The sequence below is a fragment of the Lynx canadensis genome, chromosome B2 (genome assembly GCF_007474595.2).
Source record: "Lynx canadensis isolate LIC74 chromosome B2, mLynCan4.pri.v2, whole genome shotgun sequence".
Lineage (NCBI taxonomy): Eukaryota > Metazoa > Chordata > Mammalia > Carnivora > Felidae > Lynx > Lynx canadensis.
Window position 1 is genome coordinate 43,174,659 of NC_044307.1, and position 19,984 is coordinate 43,194,642.

The following is a 19,984-nucleotide window of genomic DNA, read 5'->3' on the forward strand; positions in this document are numbered from 1 at the left end:
TTAACTAGTTCTCTAAACAACATAGCAAACAAATTTGAATCAACGTTTTATAAATTTAGCTTGTCATCCCTAGTCTTTATATGAATCCATCATCTTTATACAGAGTGTGTACAATCACAGAAAGAATAGTGGTGACTCCTGTGGAAGTGTAACTCCCATGACAACTTTGCTTCATTATCCTGAAAACAAAGACCTCTTTCCTACAGGCAGCCAACACTTCTCTTATTCAAATAGATTATCTATATCATTAATTGACCATTAGGACATTGCCGGTAGTTTGCACATAAATTATATGAAGGCCTAAATACAATCATCAAGTCCTTTAATCAAGAGAAAATACCTTCCTAAATAACCTTATAAAAAAGCAGGTGGAGGTACCGAATTTTTACTCAGTCTTGGTTCCTAAAATCAGTAGTTTTCCATTTCCAGAGAAAATAAATTGATAAAAGAATTTTCTACAGATGACAAGCAGTTCTGGGTCGTTGAAAATTTGTGAACATGTAAAGATTCACGTTTAAAACTAAATTATAGAAAACTCCCAACTCATAAATAGATCTTAAAAGTTTGTTTTAAATTAAAAATACGTCTTCTCATAGAAATACTATCTTAAATGGTGGCTAATGTCTCATGTAATCTAAAAAAGCTCTTTAACCCATATGCACCTGGATTATACTCAGTTTATGGAAGGCTCCAAAGGGGCAAATTAAATAAAAGAATTTTGCCCCTTCCCATATGCACCAAAATTCTGAAAACCCAAAGTTGGTGTTTGATAGGTTCTCACATTATTTCTGAAATCTCAACTTCCTAGAATCTCTCTCTTGCATTTGCTTTCCCACAAGCATACAATAATAGAGCATATCACTTAATGTTCTCTATTCTTCAAATTTCTCTAAGGTTCAAAACTACTTTACTTCTTGGAAACCAAAATTATTTACAGAAAGTCCCTTTCAGCTAATGATTAAGATGTAAGAAATCTGATTCACATCAATATGTAATAACTGAGTGTCCTTGGCCCTTCATGTGTTTTTAAAAGTTTTGAAAGAAGACACAGTTTTATCGACTATGGTTTTGAAAATTGTGGATTTAAGATAACAATGATTCACATTTGAGAAACAAGTATGAGAAATCCAGTATCTTTTCTAATGTGTGATTCTGCTCAGCAATTACCCGAGAAGCAAAAATAAAGCAAAGTATCTTTATCAGCCTTGACATCAGGGAGGCTAGTAACTATATACAATCAAACGCAAGGGTTTTTTTTTTTTTTTTTCCAGATAAACATCACTACTTCTCTCCTACTTTGCTTTTCCAGATAGTCCACACACCCATTTTCCTTCCTAGCACTTACATTTTTTAAACTGTGATCCTAGGCTAGGCATAATCTCCATGCTTCGAGGTCCTCTGTCTGCAAAGGCCGGGGGCGGGGGGTGGATAATAGAACCTACTCCATGGGTAGACTGTGACATGAGATCATATATACGTTAGGGTTTAGAACAGTGTCTGACATGTAGTAAGTCCTATACAGGACTCTGTTATCATTACTATTATGTCTATTTCTCTGGTGTATCAAACATTCTGTCAAGGAAATAACTATATTATGAATCTCATACCAGACCCCCAGATAAAGTACAGTAGCAAGCACCTAGTGGGTAATCAAAGCGTATTTATCAAATGAAAAAATACTAATTTATTTGGAAGGTTGATAAATTGAGACACATAGATTTAAGTTTCCTTAGAATTTAAAAATAGCCACTGAAGGCTTTAAATGATGGTAGGCTCTGAAATTACAAATTAAAGACAAAGAAAATGGGCAGGGAAGCATAAAAGACAGAATCATAAAATAAGATAAAATCATATGGGCTATGTCAATAAATGCAAATAGGGTCATCTCATTAATTGAAACAAATTAAAGAAAAAAATCTTAAGATTTGGGGCAAAACTCAAAATCCCATTATATATACTGTTAATAACAGTTGCATCCAAACCAAACGGATCAAGAAGACTGAAAGGAAAGATGAATCAAAACAGGGGAGCCAGTTTCTACTGATGAAGGGTCCAGCAACAATGAAGAAAAAGGCTTAAATTTCTGCCTAATTTGGGAGAACTGGTTTACATACAGCAAAGATGGCTAGAAACTGAAGGAGGTATTTACAGAAACATCCCAGCAGTGAACAGCTTACTTTTAAAAAAAAAAAAATTTTTTTTAACGTTTATTATTTTTGAGACAGAGAGAGACAGAGCATGAACGGGGGAGGGGCAGAGACAGAGGGAGACACAGAATCGGAAGCAGGCTCCAGGCTCTGAGCCATCAGCCCAGAGCCCGACGCGGGGCTTGAACTCACGGACCGTGAGATCGTGACCTGAGCTGAAGTCGGATGCTTAACCGACTGAGCCACCCAGGCGCCCCAGAACAGCTTACTTTTAATATGCCTCTGGGTTTGTAATTGACTAAAGAAAAAAAAAAAACGGGGGGGGGGGTGGTGGCCCAAATGACCATTTGGGATGTGAAAGAAATCCTGGAACACCTATTTAGACTTATTTTTAATTAAAGAAAACAGAACACGTTTTACATGGACTGACACTGCTACCCTAAATCGGCCCATATGCCCCAGAGTTACACGTGGTGAATAAAACATCCTGAAGGAGGGCAGTGCTCGCACACGGACGGGCTGATTGCAGTGCAGTCACGAGCAGGGTCTGTTCAGGGCAAGGATGGTGTGGTTGGTGTCACCTCACTTGGTACAGGAGGACATCTTCACTGTGCCAGTTAAAAAAAAAAAAGACCACCGATAGCAGATTCTATGCAACATTTTGAATTGAGATGCAGAATGAACATAGAGATCTTTTGCATCACCCAAAGTCTCGCAGGCTACCTCTGAGCAGAGGAAGTTGAAAGTTATAGAACTTGAAGACAAATTAATGCTTTTTTCCCTTTCGAGTCTAAGAGTTATAAATCTGCTGAACTTTTCTCGTGGCCACTGGATGCTAGCAGATATTTAAAGTGAAAAACCACAACTTATGTATCCCTCTAAAGGCAAAAGCAGTAAAAATAGAAAGGTTTTCCAAATGATGAAACATCTATGATTTACAGAGGTTTGGAAATATTTTCATTATTATTAACTTTTTTGTTAATATGGCTATATTTATAGAGCACCTACTATGGCTCTACAGTATTGTGGGCACTGCAGTGAAAAAAAAAAAAGACAATGTTCTTTGACCTCCTGGAGCTTACATTCTAGTCGGGGGGGGGGGAAGACAAATAATAAACATATAAAAGAGACTGATAACTGCTATGAACAAAATATAGTAGGGGAAGTGGACAGAGAAGGATGGGATAGGAGAGGGATTCTTCTTGTCTTCGTCTGCTCAGCCTGCCATAACAAAATGCCACACATTTGGTGGCTTAAACAACAGAAATTTACTTCTCATAGTTCTGGAGGCTGTAAGTCCTAGATCAAGATGTTAGCACGGTCAGGTTCTGGTGCGGACTCTCTTCCTGGCCTGCAGACAGCTGCCTTCTCACAGTGTCCTCACGTGGCAGAGTTTTCTGGCGTCTGTTCCTTTTCTTACAAGTGCACTAGTCCTATTACCAAGGCCTTGCCTATGACCTCATCACAGCTGATTATCTCCCAAAGGCCCCATTTCCAAATACTGTCACATTAGAGGGTTTCCACATACGTTTTTATGAGGGGACACAATTCAGTCTGCAGTATCTCTCTGTTGCAAGGTTGGGGTGGGTCTCTGTGGTGACGTGAGATGTGAGCAGAGTTCTGAGGGAGAGGAGAGGGCTAGGGAACAGTACGCGACAAAGTCTGCGAGAGGCAATGCGTTTGCCCGGTTGAGAGCCACTGAGAGCGAACATCTGGAGAAAGATGGACGACTGATCAATGTATCTGGCAACAGTGGAGGCTATTGTGACCTTAACAAGAGCCATTTACATAGGATGGTGGGGATGAAAATGTGATTCAGGTGGGTTCTAGAGAGAATGGGAGGAGAACAAATGCAATCTCTTTTGAGAAGTCCTACAGTAAAGGAGGACAAAAAAGTAGCTGGGAGGGTTTCTGTCTGTGTTGAGGCAGGGAAAATCACAGCGCTTTGCTGTTGGATAGAAATGAATGAAGCGTATCGGGTTGTGGTAGGACTTTCGGAAGCACTCCTCTCACTGCTCCCCTTTTTGCAGGGAGACAGGAAGTGGGTTTACCAGCTGAGCAAGGACAACAGGGGTGCTAGAGGTCTTCTGCAACAGCAGTTTAAACAGTTATTAAGGTCAGTGGCAGAATGGATGCACTATGGATTCTCTAAAATTGCCAGGCAGCACTGAGGCCAATTTGAGGTTCTTAGTTGGCAATTTGAAGCGATGATAGTTAGCTTGATTGTGTTTTCCTTCAGTCATGTTCTGCTGCTGGGGAACAGGCATAATATGTAGCTATAAAATAAGCGAAGAATTGGATTTAACCAGGATTGGGCTTTTGCTAGGGCAGGTGTAAGTGCAAGCTCTAAGTGTGAATAAAATCTTAGTGTTAAAACAATCTACTAATATATCTAACCAAGTCTCAAATTTTTACTGGTGAAGGTTCTGTGATCAAAAAGAGTTTGTAGACTAATGATAAAAAGGAAGTGAATACTATTCATAATGACGATGTAATAGACACATAAGTGTCTCCCTGTGCTGTCCATGGATCAGTTACAAAAGGTCACCACATATTAAAACACCAAGTAAATTCTAATAAATTCCCAAGGCTAAAAGAGTATCTCTAAATATATTTGACTGCTATGCAATAAAGTAACTAAAACACCTACTAGGGTCACAAACAAAATATTCAGCCACTTGGAACATATATCTATTTATTTTAAATATTCTCCTATATAAATTGGGCCAAAAAGCAACTCAAAAGTATATTGACTATTAATAGTTACATATCAATACATGATATAATGTATTAATTAAAAATATTAATATTAATATATTTACAAAATAGTATTTAAATAATAGACGTAATAGACATTTTTTAAACCCTATGGAGTATATCAAAAGCTATGCTAAGAAACATTACAAATTTAATATTTCCATGGTCAAAATTTTTTCTGTTAAAAATAGCAATGAACACATTTGAGTTTTAAATAAAGCTTTTGTTCAATTATTTCTTCAGCATTGTACCTAGAAATGCAATTTCTGGATCAAAGGACATATAGGTTTGCTTTTTCTTTTCATGTGTTTGACAGATAAGAGTCACACTTTTCTCCCGAAAGCTGTATCATCTTATGTTTCCGCTGATATACGAGATAGTGAACTTCTCCACAACCAAGTAAACACTGAAAAACTCTTGGTACAACTTAAACAAAATACATTTTTCTAGCTGCAATGAAATACGATTTTTCCCCCTAGCTTTGGTTTGTTTTTTCCTTGGGCGGGGGGTGTGGGGGTGGAAGCAAGGGAAGGGTGGAGATGAGATTCAACATTAAAATGCATTACAAATGATAAATTTTCTCACAGCTGTCTCTTGCCACAGAGGATCCATAGTTCTTTCAGTAACTCCCCAATATAATCAACTGGCCTACAGTCATTTGTAAGCACCCAAGTCCCACACAAGTAACTGGAATGATTTAAAAGAATGCCACGAGAAGAATTTTTTAGAAGAATTTATGAGTTTGAGATGACTGATATCCCAAAGAAATAATATCCAGGCAACCAAGATAACTCATCACTCCTTGGTTATAATATATTAAAAAAACCTTCACCACGAGTTTTTACGATTCACAGGAAAGGTTTAAGCAATATTTAATTATACAAATAATGTACTACAATTTCTACTTCAAAACCATATAATGGATTATTAGTAAGAACTGCTTAAGATAATGAAGAACATTCCCCCCAAATTTTACTGGAGGCATTTCTGCTTTCACAGACAGTAATAATTGCCTTATTAGGCTATCTTATTTTTTTCTATTGATGACAAACTCGTTGTAGGACGACAAGGAACAAGCCTTCCGAGCCTCAGATATCCTCCCCACTAAACCCAGATGGGTAAGAGGAACTCCACACAGAGCTACTACCTAGGAAAAAAGATTGCATTTTTTTCTTCTTTTTTTCCCCTTTTCCTTCATCTATTTCTCTCTTCCTCCCGCCCCATCTTCCTCACCCGCTCCAGTCTCCCCCCTCCCTCGGGTAACTTCCACAGATACAGCAAAGGAATACAATAGTATTTTTTGGAGATAGTTGTGGACGTACCGAATTTTGGTAAAAAGAGTCTAATTTTGAATTATTTAAAAGCTCTTAAGTTATTTAAGAGTTTTTATATAATAAGGTACTTTTTTCAAAATAAGAACAATTATGCCAGTGATTTTAGATTTTTCTATAGTGTGTTTTCCCAAAAGTGTTCACTTTTGTACTTACAGCTTTTCCATACTTGAGAACAGGTCAAGAAACCCATTATCAATGACTGTCTTCCGTCTGAGGTGCCGAACAACTACAAAACCTCGATGCCCTTTCTTCAGGGACTTTTAAAAGTAACATTTAATAAATACTTTAAAATGCCCCAAATTGCTAATACTTATTACTTGGTTACTTTAAAAATCATGCTTAAAACAGCTTATTACATGGCCATATTAACTGTGGGTATATGGCTAAATATTACCCTTTGTAACTGAGTATAAGAGCCACAGTAGTGATGGTTATTAATAAATTATTAATTCAATAACCCCGTAGTTTATAAATGCCATACATGAGGCAGGTTAAATTCAAAAGTAATTTTTGTGAATATGGTAATTTATTGGTAACCTGTTCCTTAGTGTTAGAAGAACTAAGTGAAACAACATTTTCCTGTTGTGTGAAGTACATATGAGTGGAGATGCAAAATTTTCATGCCACAAAAAATTCAACAGTAACTTAAGGCACCTGAAAATTCAAACTACCCTCTAAGTACCAATCAGCCAATAACTAAAAGAATTATCCAGAAGAGGTATTTCATGGATCAGAGAAGTAAGTATGTTATTATGTAAAGATGCTAAATCATAAAATCTTACAACTGCAGCAAATACACGAGAAAAGGTATGGAACATTTATTGTCAAATGTTCTGACTTGGCCACTAGGTGGAAGGGACCAATGGTCACAGATGGTGTTGGTCCTTTTGAAAGAAAATCAACTGATTGAACTGGAATTGATGCTCAGTGTCAGCTTGTAGACAAATTTGGGACACAGCAGAGATCAATGCCAAAGCAGTATGGTTAGAAGAACTTCTATAGCTAAAACTGGAAAAGCCACTATTATAATTTGAACAGAAAGTTATCTGACCAATGAAATCCATTAATAACTAGAAAGCACCTGAAAGAGATTTGTTGGAGAACTCCTGATATGAAAAGTTCATAGAGGTACATAACTAATTATGATATCCTGTTTGAATCCTATGTGAGTCAAAAATGACTGGTTTTATATACCTGGAAACTACATTCTTTAAAATTTTTTAAGGTTTTATTCATTTTTGAGAGAGAGAGCGAGAGAAAGAGAGAAAGCGAGCAAGTGGGGGAGGAGCAGAGAGAGAGAGAGAGAGAGAGAGAGAGAGAGATTGAGAGAGACAGAATCCGAAGCAGGCTTCAGCCTCTGAGCTGTCAGCACAAAGCCTGATGCGGGGCTTGAACCCACAAACTGCGAGATCATGACCGAGCTGAAGTCACACACGTAACCAACTGAGCCACCCAGCCGCCCCAAAACTGCATGCTTTAAATAAAACAAAAAAATATTCAAATCATCCAAAGGATATATTAATAACACATATATTAGCTACAAAATTATGCCTATTTTTAGTTACCTTATTTGGAAAATATTTATTGGAAGTTTATAACGTTTAAAATAAGTCCATGCTCTCAAGGACTTTATCTAGTAAGTTAAATTAAGTAAATACAATGAGTTACAATCTATCACCTACTGAAATATCTGAACATAGATGTTGCAGATCGAGAAGGCTCAGCAAAGGGAAGAAAAGTAAACACCCATTTAGAGAACTACAAATCCAAAGGGGTTCATTAAGCATTGTGTGTGTGTGTGTGTGTGTGTGTGTGTGTGTGCGTGTGTGTGTGTGTGGGGGGGTATGTTTTGTGTGTGCACATGCATGATTTGGGAAAGAATATTAAAAAAGAGGAGGATCAGGAATGGTGAGAGACGAACATGAAAAGGCTATCTGAGGCCAGATTATAAAACAATGTATTACTATCATGCTAAGAAGTTGAGACTCTTCTGCAGAAAATGGAGAGTCATGAAAAGGAGAAGGCTGGCAAGATGTGAATTGCCTTTTGGACCACTGCTTTATGGAAAGGATAGTTCTCGACAGACATACAAATACAATGGATTGCACTGATCACTAAATATGCTTCATCTAGAATTCTTATTTCTCAATGAGGAATGCAATGATCTAGGAAAAAGTCTTGATTAAACAGCTTGATTGGCATGATGTCATAAAGTGGTGGCAACATTAAGAACCGAAGTAAAGGCAGCTCCTTAGCACGGATGCAACACAGGAATAGCGGGAAATTACCTATACCAAACAGGCAATGAGCTGTTAATTCCACTAAACAAACTACAGGATTAAAAAGACAAAAATCTTGCCACAGAGTACATTTATTTTCATATTTAGAATGACTAACTTGTAGAGATTAAACCAATACAGATAAATAAAAGCCAGACTATGTAACAACAATCTGCCCACCTACTGTGGGGAATGTGGGTGAAGGAGAAAGAATAGGGAAATACAATCCGCAAAATATTCAGGGCAAAAATATTTTGGTTATTACAACAACCACAATTTGAGAACTATAAACATTAAATGTAAATTAGTGGTAAATCCTGTGGTGTTCTTAAATTCGGTGATATTTTAAAACTCTTCTCTGCCAAGGTGTTTTATAAACAAGTCGGTGGACTGATCTCTAAGAAAACCCTTGCAATGGATCTTTTGAAAGAGAAGGATATCATTTTAAAAAGAACAAACTGAAATTATTTGGGAAAGAAAATATTGATTGATTCCATAAAAACCTAATTGAACAGTATAATCAGATGTGTTAGTCAAATATCCATTTATGCAAGACTAAACACAGCAGCGAGACCTACACACATGCATTACCACTGGTAGACACAAATGTTTAGTTTGCAGCATTGGTGTGTATCTTTATCCTCAAAAATGGTTCTCTGTTTTACTAAAATTGAAACTTGCTTGATGTGGGGAAGGTAGAAGTGAATGGTAATCATTGTTCTTATATTTTACTACCAAGTTTCTGATTTCAAATATTCTATAACCATCAAAATCCTACAGGAGAAAACAGGCAGCACCCTCTTTGACCTTGGTCGCAGCAATTTCTTACTAGAAACGTCTCGGAGGCAAAGGAAACAAAAGCAAAAATGAACTATTGGGACTTCATCAAGATAAAAAGCTTCTGCACAGCAAGGGAAACAACCAACAAAACTAAAAGGCAGCTGACGGAATGGGAGAAAATATTTGCAAATGACATACTGGATAAAGGGTTAGCATCCAAAGTCTATAAAGAACTTACCAAACTCAATACCCAAAAAACAAGAGTCCAGTGAAGAAATGGCCAAAAGACATGAATAGATATTTTTCCAGAGAAGACATCCAGATGGCTAACAGACACATGAAAAGATGCTCAACATCATTTATCGTCAGGGAAATACAAATCAAAACCACAATGAGATACCACCCCACACCTGTCAGAATGGCTAAACTTAACAACTCAGGCAACAACAGATGTGGGTGAGGATGTGGAGGAAAGGGGAACCCTTCAGCACTGTTGGTGGGAATGCAAACTGATGCAGCCACTCTGGAGTCCAGTGAGTATGAAGGTTCCTCAAAAAATTAAAAACAAAACTACCCTATGACCCAGCAATTGCACTGCTAGTTATTTATCCTAAGGATTCAAAAATGCTGATTCAAAGGGGCACATGCACTCTAGTGTTTATAGCAGTGCTATCAATAATAGCCAAATTGTGGAAAGAACCCAAATGTCCACAGAACTGATGTGGAATATTTATATACAATAGAAAATTACTTGGTGATCAAAAACAATGAAATCTTGCTGTGTGCAACAACTTGGATGGAACTAGAGCGTATTATGCTAACAAAATAAGTTAGAGAAAAAAACAAATATAGATTTCCATTATATATGGAATTTAAGAAGCACAACAGATGAACACAGGGGAAGGGAAGGAAAAATAAGATAAAACCAGAGAGGGAGGCAAACCATAAAAGACTCCTAAATACAGAGACAAACTGAGGGCTGCTGGAGGGGAGGTGAGTGGGGAGATGGGCTAAATGGGTGATGGGCACTAAGGAGGGCACTTGTTGGGATGAGCACTGGGTGTTGTATGTAAGTGATGAATTACTGGGTTCTACTCCTGAAACCAAGACTACACTATATGTTAACTAACTTGAATTTAAATAAATCTGAAAAAATAAAGTTTATCCCCCCCCCCAAATAAATAAAATATTCTATCCACATAAGAAAAGATACTTGTGGGCAACAAATGCTAAACCTTGATTTGGATTTGGAAAAGCATGGTTACTATGAGCACTGTTTCAATGCTGTCACCATGTATTTAGCTTCCCAATAGTCTAGGGAAAGGGTAACAAGAAGAAATCTTTTGAATTTCACCCAGAGAGGAATAGTAAAAAATAGGTCTGAGGGTGGAAGACAAAATAGGAGCGGTACTAAAATTTATATCATAAAGATGGTAGTCATTTGGCTAATCTTGCTCTAAATTTTTTTCTATAGTAAAGCATAACCCAAGCGATTAAACACCCTATAAAAATAGAGAGCAATTAAAAAAACCCAACAAAACCCACCCATTTCTAGTTTCACACCCAGTATATGGAGCACTCTAATCAAAGCAGAAGTCTGACTCTACCCTCAGTTAGAGCCCATAGTTCACAGATGGTTAAGAAAAACCTAAAAGAATCCCTTAAGAACAATCTGTCAAATGTGATATATTAAGCCATAGAATGATAAACCTAGGTAAGCGAGGGAATGTTCTATTTTTATAAAATCTGTAACTTTTCATGTCATTAACTGAAAAATCTCTTCTCCGGAAGATTCCTTTCTGGAGTTCAGACAAACTTTTATGGCAATGGATATACACATATCTACCATTATGTAACTAGAAGATAGCTCTAGCTGTGGATACAAAATAATTTGATAGAGTCTATAAAGTCATGAATGGAAATAAATTTCAGAGCAACACATTATACCTACCTTTGGGTTCTCCTAAAGTCATGTAATACTCCCTGTTCTGTAGTTTCTAGGCCAGAAAAAAACATACACTAAATTACATTAATTATGCACCGTGTAGCTGGAATCGCCAAAGGTTTTTTTGGAGGAATTTCTATTAATATTCCCTGAAGAATGATTTTGTATTTTTCAATTACGTTATCCAAGATTCCCTTCAAAAGAATAAATGGGCATACTAATGTGTTCTCCTGATGAATCTCTGTCAGAGTCTCACCTTGACATACTATCTTTTCATGTTATAAAATGTACCCTAGTTCTATTATTTTGTGCCCTCTTCAGCAAATTCTGAAGCTAATTCTATGTCCCTGTCTGAGGCTAGTCATAAAGATTTCTTAAAGAAGTAATGTGCTTTACCTCAGAAAAAAACTAAATTTCAAATCAAATAGCAAGAGAAACAGAAAATACAGGGCTCCATCATACAACCAATGATCCACCAAGAAGGTTCAAGATTCAAGACCAAACAGAATTAAGAACCATTTACTGAGCCTGTATTCCCCTTAAGAGGGTACAAATCTTATTTGCCAGTTATTAACTACAGTACTGTGAATACAGAAACTATATTTTGTCTTTTGTGCAGTCACGACCTCAGAGGGTAGGATAGTGACTTACAAAAGAGCCTCAATGAATAAATGCTGAATGAGTTAAAGAGTGGAAGGAAGGATGGATGAGACCCAAAGAAAATGACTTCTACTCATTCTCCATGCTATCTCTCAAGGAAAACTTCCTACAGATCCAGGCAGAGTCAAGGTTGTAATACATCACTTGGTCAATTCTTACTGTAATAATGTACAGATCCTCTACCCTTATAGACCTTTGAAGCTACCTTTCCAGCACTCATTCCCTCTTCCTATAGCTCCAGCAATCCATGCCTTTGTGAGGGGCCGGATGCACCTTCAGCTTTAGGGATGGAGCTTATGACTTAGGCTAAGCCAATCAGAGTAGGTCATCCTACTAGCTACTGTGGGTGGTAGGGGTTTCAGAAGATCTTGTGACATAAGCATTTTCAGGGTCAATCTTGGACAGAGGCATCCTATCATGGCCTGGGGCCATGGAAAATGGAGCTACAAATCCAGTGACATATTGTGAACCTCGATATCAAACCTTGCTTGAGGCCAAATCTATCTGTGGTTGTTTACCTGAACCACTTCCCTAATTGTTTAATAATTGTTTGTTTCAATTTGAAATGGGCTTTTTGTTCATTGCAATCATGAAAAACGTTAACTATTTTAAACTTCTTAGATCATTATTACAGCTCTGAATATAGTCTGTGTCACACTGTGTATGGTATACATTCCTATTCCTCAATTATATAATACGAGGCTACTTCATTTGCTCACAAAGCCTATCCTGCAGCACCACGTATAAACTAAATTCTTCTGATGGGAAAAAAAAAAATGAAAAGGTAAACTGTAGAGTAAAGGACATCAGTTGAGGATTAAGAGGAACACAAGTGATAAATATGTAAAATCAAAATGGCATAAACTTACATACTCAACTTACTTATAATCTCAATGCTTGATGATGACAGCCACTGTTAGCACGTTGGTATATATCCTTCCAGTCTTAATTTCTAGGTGCGAGGAAATATACACATTCGCTGACCATTGGGTAAATAGGATATGCATATGTTCAAAATGTCTGATTATATTTTAAACAGCAACTACTAAATATGTGTTTACTGGGCTGAAGTATATGAATTCTTTCCAATTGGTATTTTTAAATAGTTTCTAGTTTCTATCAAACTTCACTTCCACCAACAGTTAATCTGTACCCAATGATACCTTAGTCTTCACCATTTTATCAACGTTTTTGTTTTTTTTTGTTTTTTTTTTTTTATTTATTTTTGGGACAGAGAGAGACAGAGCATGAACGGGGGAGGGGCAGAGAGAGAGGGAGACACAGAATCGGAAACAGGCTCCAGGCTCCGAGCCATCAGCCCAGAGCCCGACGCGGGGCTCGAACTCCCGGACCGCGAGATCGTGACCTGGCTGATGTCGGACGCTTAACCGACTGCGCCACCCAGGCGCCCCAGTCTTCACCATTTTATAAGCAAAAATGGCGCTGGCTCATTACAAGTAAGCAGGTATTTTGCATGTTTGTTATTTGTATTCCTCTCTGTGATTTGTCTATTATTATCCTTTGCCAATTTTTCTACTGGAATGCTTTCTTAGGGACTGAAAGATCTATATAAATAAATGATATTAATATTTTATCACATTATTACAGTAGTTTGCCTTTCAATTTTGTCTTTCTTTTTCTGACACAGACAAGTTAAATTTAAGTCATTTCCTTTGTGCTTTTTTTTGTCTCCAAAGTGGGCTTTCCTTTCAGAAGACTTTAATAGATTCAATTTTCACTACTGAAAAACTCACAATACATGTTTGTATACAAAAGTCTCTTAAAGGTTTTAAAAGCAACCTCTTAAATTTCTTAATTTAGGCTTTCACAAACTTATTTGAAAATGGACCACTTCTCCATCCCCACCTCCAACAGTGCACCTGTTAACATCTGGAGTAGTTCTTGAAAAGCTTGTTTAGAAAACAAAAGCCTAGAGAGTCCTTCCACATTCCCAAATTGATATTTACCTATTTATTTCGTTTTTAAAAAATTTTTTTAATGTTTATTTATTTTTGAGAGAGACAGAGACAGAATGAGAGTGGGTTAAGGGCAGAGAGAGAGGGAAACAAAATCCGAAGCAGGCTTCAGGCTCCAAGCTGTCAGCACAGAGCCCGACGCGGGGCTCGAACTCACGAGCTGTGAGATCGTGACCTGAGCTGAAGTCAGACGCTCAACTGACTGAGCCACCCAGGAGCCCCTATTTCTGTTTTTTAAAAACAGCTTTACTTTTCATACCCAGTTCTTGAATCCACCTGAATTTATTCTGAGGCCAGTCTAAGGTTAGGAACTAGATGTGTTTTTTCCTTTCCAAATATTATCCAACTGTTTGGCACCTTTCTCCCACTGATTTCTAAAGCTACCTTTATCGTGACTAAAGTCTTCTCTACACTTACTTATTTCATGGATAGAATTCTCTTCATTGGTATGCTTATTGGGTTTTACACCAGTACCACACTATTTTGATGGCAACAGTTTTATGAAATGTATCTGGTAGGATAAATTGAACTCTGCTCTCTATTCTTCTTTAATGAAAATTTCTTTGCTATTCTCATCTGTCTTATTACTTAAAATAACCTCTAATATCACTGGATAGTTTAAAAAATTTGCTGAGATTTTTGTAAAAATTCATCAAGCTAATAAATTAATTTAGGAACAACTGATAGGTTTATAATATCCTGTCTTTGTATCCAGGAACATTATATTTCTTGACTTACACTCTTCTATCTTAGTACATTATTAAATATTACTTTCATATTTCTCTTACATTTCTTGTTAATATGAAGTTGCCTCCAAATAAACTTCTTCCTTGTATTATTTTAACTGAGATGGTCTTCTAATTTTTATTAACTCTTATGAAATATGGGGGAAGCTACTGGTTTTTAAAGTATCTATATGATTTGGTGAAGACTTTAATTGGTTCCAATAGTTTTTTAGATTGATCCTCAAGGATTACCTAATAAAAATTATATTATCTGTACATAATGATAATTTTTGTCTCCTACCAATAGCTAGGTCTTTTATTGCACTGGCTAATGCTCCTGGAACTCTGGCAAATAAAACTGATAACATGGGCATTCTAGAATTTAATGGAACTCTGTTAATATTTTTCAAACTATAATGATGGCTGTTCACTGGAGTGAGATATTCTTTATCATGATATGAAGGTAACTTTTCTATTTCCAGTTCAATGAGAATTTCTAAAAAGAATAGGAAGCGAATTTTGTTTTATCATCTCCTAAAATAACCATATGGTTATTCTCCTCTGACCTAGTTCTTGGGTATTTAACACTAATGTATTTTCTAATACTCAAGCTTGCTTGAACTCATGAAAAAAATCCTATTTGGTCATGGTACATTCCTTATTATATTATGCTGCCAAATTAAAATTGCTAATATTTTAAGATTCCTGCATCCATATTCATAAATGAGATTATACTATGATACTCTGTAAAGTTTAATAAGGTTTCCTTATTTTTTTTTACTCTGAGATAGTTTATATAGCATGACAATGAGTTATTTTATGAATGTTTAAAAGAGCTCTTCCATAAATCATTTTGGATTCAGAATCTGCTGAGGACATAATTCTTTCCCAAACATTTAGCATTTCTTCCAAGGTTACTGGTCTATCCAAGTTTTCTACTACCTGTTGAGTAAAACTAATCATTTACATTTTCTTAAGAAGATATTCATTCCAAATGTTAGTACAGAATTATATGTGAATTCGATTTCTCCAGTCTATGGCTAGATCCCTACTCCTTGCTGATTTTTGTTAGCTGTCTTTTCTTTCCATTTTTCTTATTTAGACTTGCCATAGATTCATTCCACCATTTGTTATTATTTTTGCAAAGAGTTCCTTAAATTGGTATATTCAATTATATGTTTTCTTTTCTATTTAATTTTTTTAATGTTTATTTTTGAGAGAGAGAGAGAAAGAAGAGAAAGAAGAGAGAGAGAGAGAGAGAGAGAGAGAATGAGAATGAGCAGGGGAAGGGCAGAGAGGAGACACAGAATCTGAAACAGGCTCCAGGCTCTTAGCTGTCAGCAGAGAGCCCGAGGTAGGTCGCAAACTCACAACCCATGAGATCATGACCTGAGCCGGAGTTGGACACTTAACCGACTGAGCCACCCAGACACCCCTTAATTACTGTTTTCTAACTTTATGCATTTATTTTTTATTTTCATTTTTCCTGTTTTCTCTTTTTGACATAAAATTTCTAATTTTAGGTGAATCTTTAGTTTCTTTTACTTTTTTCCAATTTAATAAAGGCTTAAAATGTAAAAAGTTGCCTCTATTTTAAAGTGTTGTCCAAATTTTGTAAATTTTACAGGGACTGTTCTCATTGCTGTCATTATCCAAACAGTCGATGGTAATACATTTTAATTTGTTGTGGGTCCATTAGTTGCTTCTATTAGCTTTTTTTCTTTTCAAATTTTTAATCAATTAGATTAACTAATTGTTTAATTGTTTTAACTAATTGTTAATTGTTTGTTTAACTTCTGTTATTACTCTCAGGTTTACTTTTTCTGCTTTGGTAAGGTAATGTGCTCTATAAATTTGTATATTGTTGAAATCTGTTAACTGAGTGTATATCTATCTGGGTATGAGAGAAACACTCCTCATGAGAAGTTGAATAGTGATCATTTGTATTGACTTTCAATTAAAAAATAACGAAGCCCCTTCTTTACTAGTGATATATAGATCCATGATGTAACCTCAAAGTTCTCCTGATGGAGGAAAGTGTGTAGGGGGAGGTGGGAGGATAGAGCCCCACCAAACTTCTCCTCACCTCCCCTAAAGAGCACCATGGAATCCTTGGGGTTACCTGGGTAAGATTTTAAAACTGCTGCTCATTTATAAAATGTTTTATATCCATCTATTAAACTTAAATGTTTATGATTAAAAAATTTCCCCCAAGTCAATCCGTTAAGTACTGAGAATAGTGTGTTCCAGACTCAACAAATGCATTTTCTCTAACTTCTCCCCACATTACTGGAATCTTTTGCTTTGTATATTTCAATTCTCTGGAATTTGATGATTAACATTTTGTATTTACTATCTTCACCACAGGCAGCATCATTTGGTAACATAAAATTACTGACATCGCTCCATTTTAAAACTTTTTCCCTTGAATCCTCTTTTCTCTGAACTAATATTGCTACCACTAGCATTTGCGTTTGTCTGATATACCTCTGATTGTTCTTTTACATTAAAAAAATCTATTAAAATTATATACCTATTCTTACAGAATACACACAGGCATAATAGTATGTATGTAAATGTAGATGCGTATCTGTATGTATCATGTATGTATGTGTATAGACTATCTTTCCAGCATATAAATTCTATATTTTTTTTTTTATTTTTTTTTCTTTCAACGTTTATTTATTTTGGGGACAGAGAGAGACAGAGCATGAACGGGGGAGGGGCAGAGAGAGAGGGAGACACAGAATCGGAAACAGGCTCCAGCCTCTGAGCCATCAGCCCAGAGCCCGACGCGGGGCTCGAACTCCCGGACTGTGAGATCGTGACCTGGCTGAAGTCGGACGTTTAACCGACTGCGCCACCCAGGCGCCCCAAATTCTATATTTTTTAATCTCACATACATTTCAACTTTTTTCTGGGTTTCATTTTTAAACTCAACTTAAAAACTTTTTTTCATATGTGTACACCATTATCTCACTAGAGTTATTAGCCTTTCTTCTTTTATGATAAATCTTAACTAAGATATTTTTGAACTGTCTTATCTTAAAGGCATTGTACTTTACTTTCCATTATAATTAAAAATAATAATAGTAGAAAAATAGAAAAGGGAAATAGAAAGAACACATTTCAAAACCAGAAGATGGAGAACATCTACAGCAATCCACCTCTCTGGCTTCTCCGGTGAGTTTTCCAGTATACTCAGTTCGACAAATGGTAATTCTGGGACTCAACCTCCCCAGAGATCATAACTTCACATTACCTGGGGCGTAACTGAATGGTGAACCTGACTTCTCTGATCATTCAGATTTTATGAGAAACTTTGTGTTTTACAATCTCTGATCAGTCACTTTAGGTTAAATTCAGATGGCCACCTGGAATGTTATTCAATCTTAAGCCAATTAAAAACATTTTTAAGGACCTTAAATTTTATGTATCCCATTGTGCTTTCTTTCTGGGTTCCAGTATCAGGCCTCTGGGGCTTCAGGACCCTAATTTGTTTAAAGGTTGTTCTCTCTGATGGCCTAATCTTTACTTTCTTGTTTACTTTTACCAATTTAAGGATTAGTCAGAAGGTAGAGTTCACCAAATTCTTTAAGTACTCATTATTTACATCCCCTTCACAAACACAGTAGTTTATTAGATCAGATATTTCACTCGATTGATGATAAACTTGAGCTTCTCAGGTTCCTTCACGGTAGAGTAGTTGGGTCTTAGGCAAGGCTCTTCTGTGAGTGACTACAGTCACTCTGTTAAGAAAACCCAAAGCTCTTTGCAGTGTTTTGTGATACCCTCTTGGCCTTTGGTTGACACAGCCATATTTAGTTGATCAGAATGTAAGAAACAGTAAAACACACCTCCTGTTATTCTGTGGTGGGGGTTAAGTGGAGGTGAGAGGAGGGTCAACATTTATATGCATTATTATGCTTACCAAGTCCCTGATTCTCTTTCCTAGTCTCTCAAAAGCAATTCTGAACATTACTTAATTTTTATTTGATAATTTGGAAGGATTTTAAGATAATGGATCACAGATCTCTACTATACATCTACCCAAGTGTTAAAAATTTGGTGCTGGAGGAAAACTATAAGGGTAAGAGTTAGCGAACTCTCATGATGAAGGACTAGCAAGTAGAAATGGAAGTAAGAATTCAGACTTTTTATTTCAAGTCATATAATATTTCATACTGATGAGGTACATTAGGAGTGAAACACAAAGCCAGGCACACATAAAGTCACCTAACACAACAGGAAACAACTCGGTTTTTGGTACTCTTGCTTGATGTTTTGAGAAAAAGCTAGGATCCCAAATGAGTTTTTATGCCTCTAAAATTTTTTTTTCTCTTCTCAATTACATTTAAATGAAAAAAAAAGGGAAAGAAAGCAAAACAATAATAAGCTTTGTTGGTAGGTCTATACCATTTTCATACGTTCTTGGGAAGAAGGTAGCAAACAAAGTTTCTGCAACAGTAAGTGATGCTTAGAGAAAAATGAAATCACTGAGCGATGCCAGGACTGATTACTCCACTGCACTTGAAAAGCAGAGATCGCAGTCTTGTGAGCCCAAAGTGGTTTCATATGGACTGCCGCACTTGCGGTTTGCGCTTGAAACTATAACCTGTCAAATTAGAAGCAGGCGAGGCCTATGCTCTTCATGGTTCCGCTTTCTACTGTCTACACTTACGTCTCTAAGTTCAGCATTTTTTGTCAGTTAAACTCTGCTACTTGGATGAGTAGAATCTCAAAATTGCTCTCCATTATGTTGGTTACAAAAGATTTTAGGTACAATATAAAGCTTAAAGAAACTGCCAATCTGACTTTTAACACATCACTGTAACTATTTTTATCAACTATCGATACTTTATTATCCTGGTTACCACTACCTCATATATAAGTGCAGGGAAGAGGAAGAGAAACTGCGTAAGTTCCCAAGCTTTTCCTCCCCCGCCTTTCCAGATATTTTATTGACTTTAACTTATACCTTACTGACTCATCATTTTTTCCAGGCCTACAGTAGCCTGCTATTATGAGCTTAGTGTTACAACATGCTCCATTTCTTCTCTTCTCCTTGATTGTGGAATGTCCTTCCAGGCAGTAGGCTTGGTTGACAGAGATTTTCCCATCAAAACTGAAAAGCTAAGTGTTCTATTTTATTAATGTTTTATGTAGAGTCTTTCCTTAATGAATCTTTCTTAATGCCCATTAGAGTAATATAAAAATGTTTTTTAGAAAAGCATAAACAACATTTGCTCTCTGTGTAATGCATCATAAGTGAAACCATGCTACTAAACAATCATATCCTTTTTGGGCCATAATGACATCAGAAATATATGTTTATCATCTGCTTTGGACAAGTTAGCATGATTTTGGCCCACGGCGAAGTT

General features: G+C 36.4%; 1 protein-coding gene across 2 annotated transcripts in view; it reads right to left on the reverse strand.

Moving 5' to 3' along the window:
• SUPT3H (SPT3 homolog, SAGA and STAGA complex component) overlaps nt 1–19,984 on the reverse strand; it is a 543,143-nt gene that overhangs the window by 126,133 nt on the left and 397,026 nt on the right. The window lies entirely within an intron of this gene.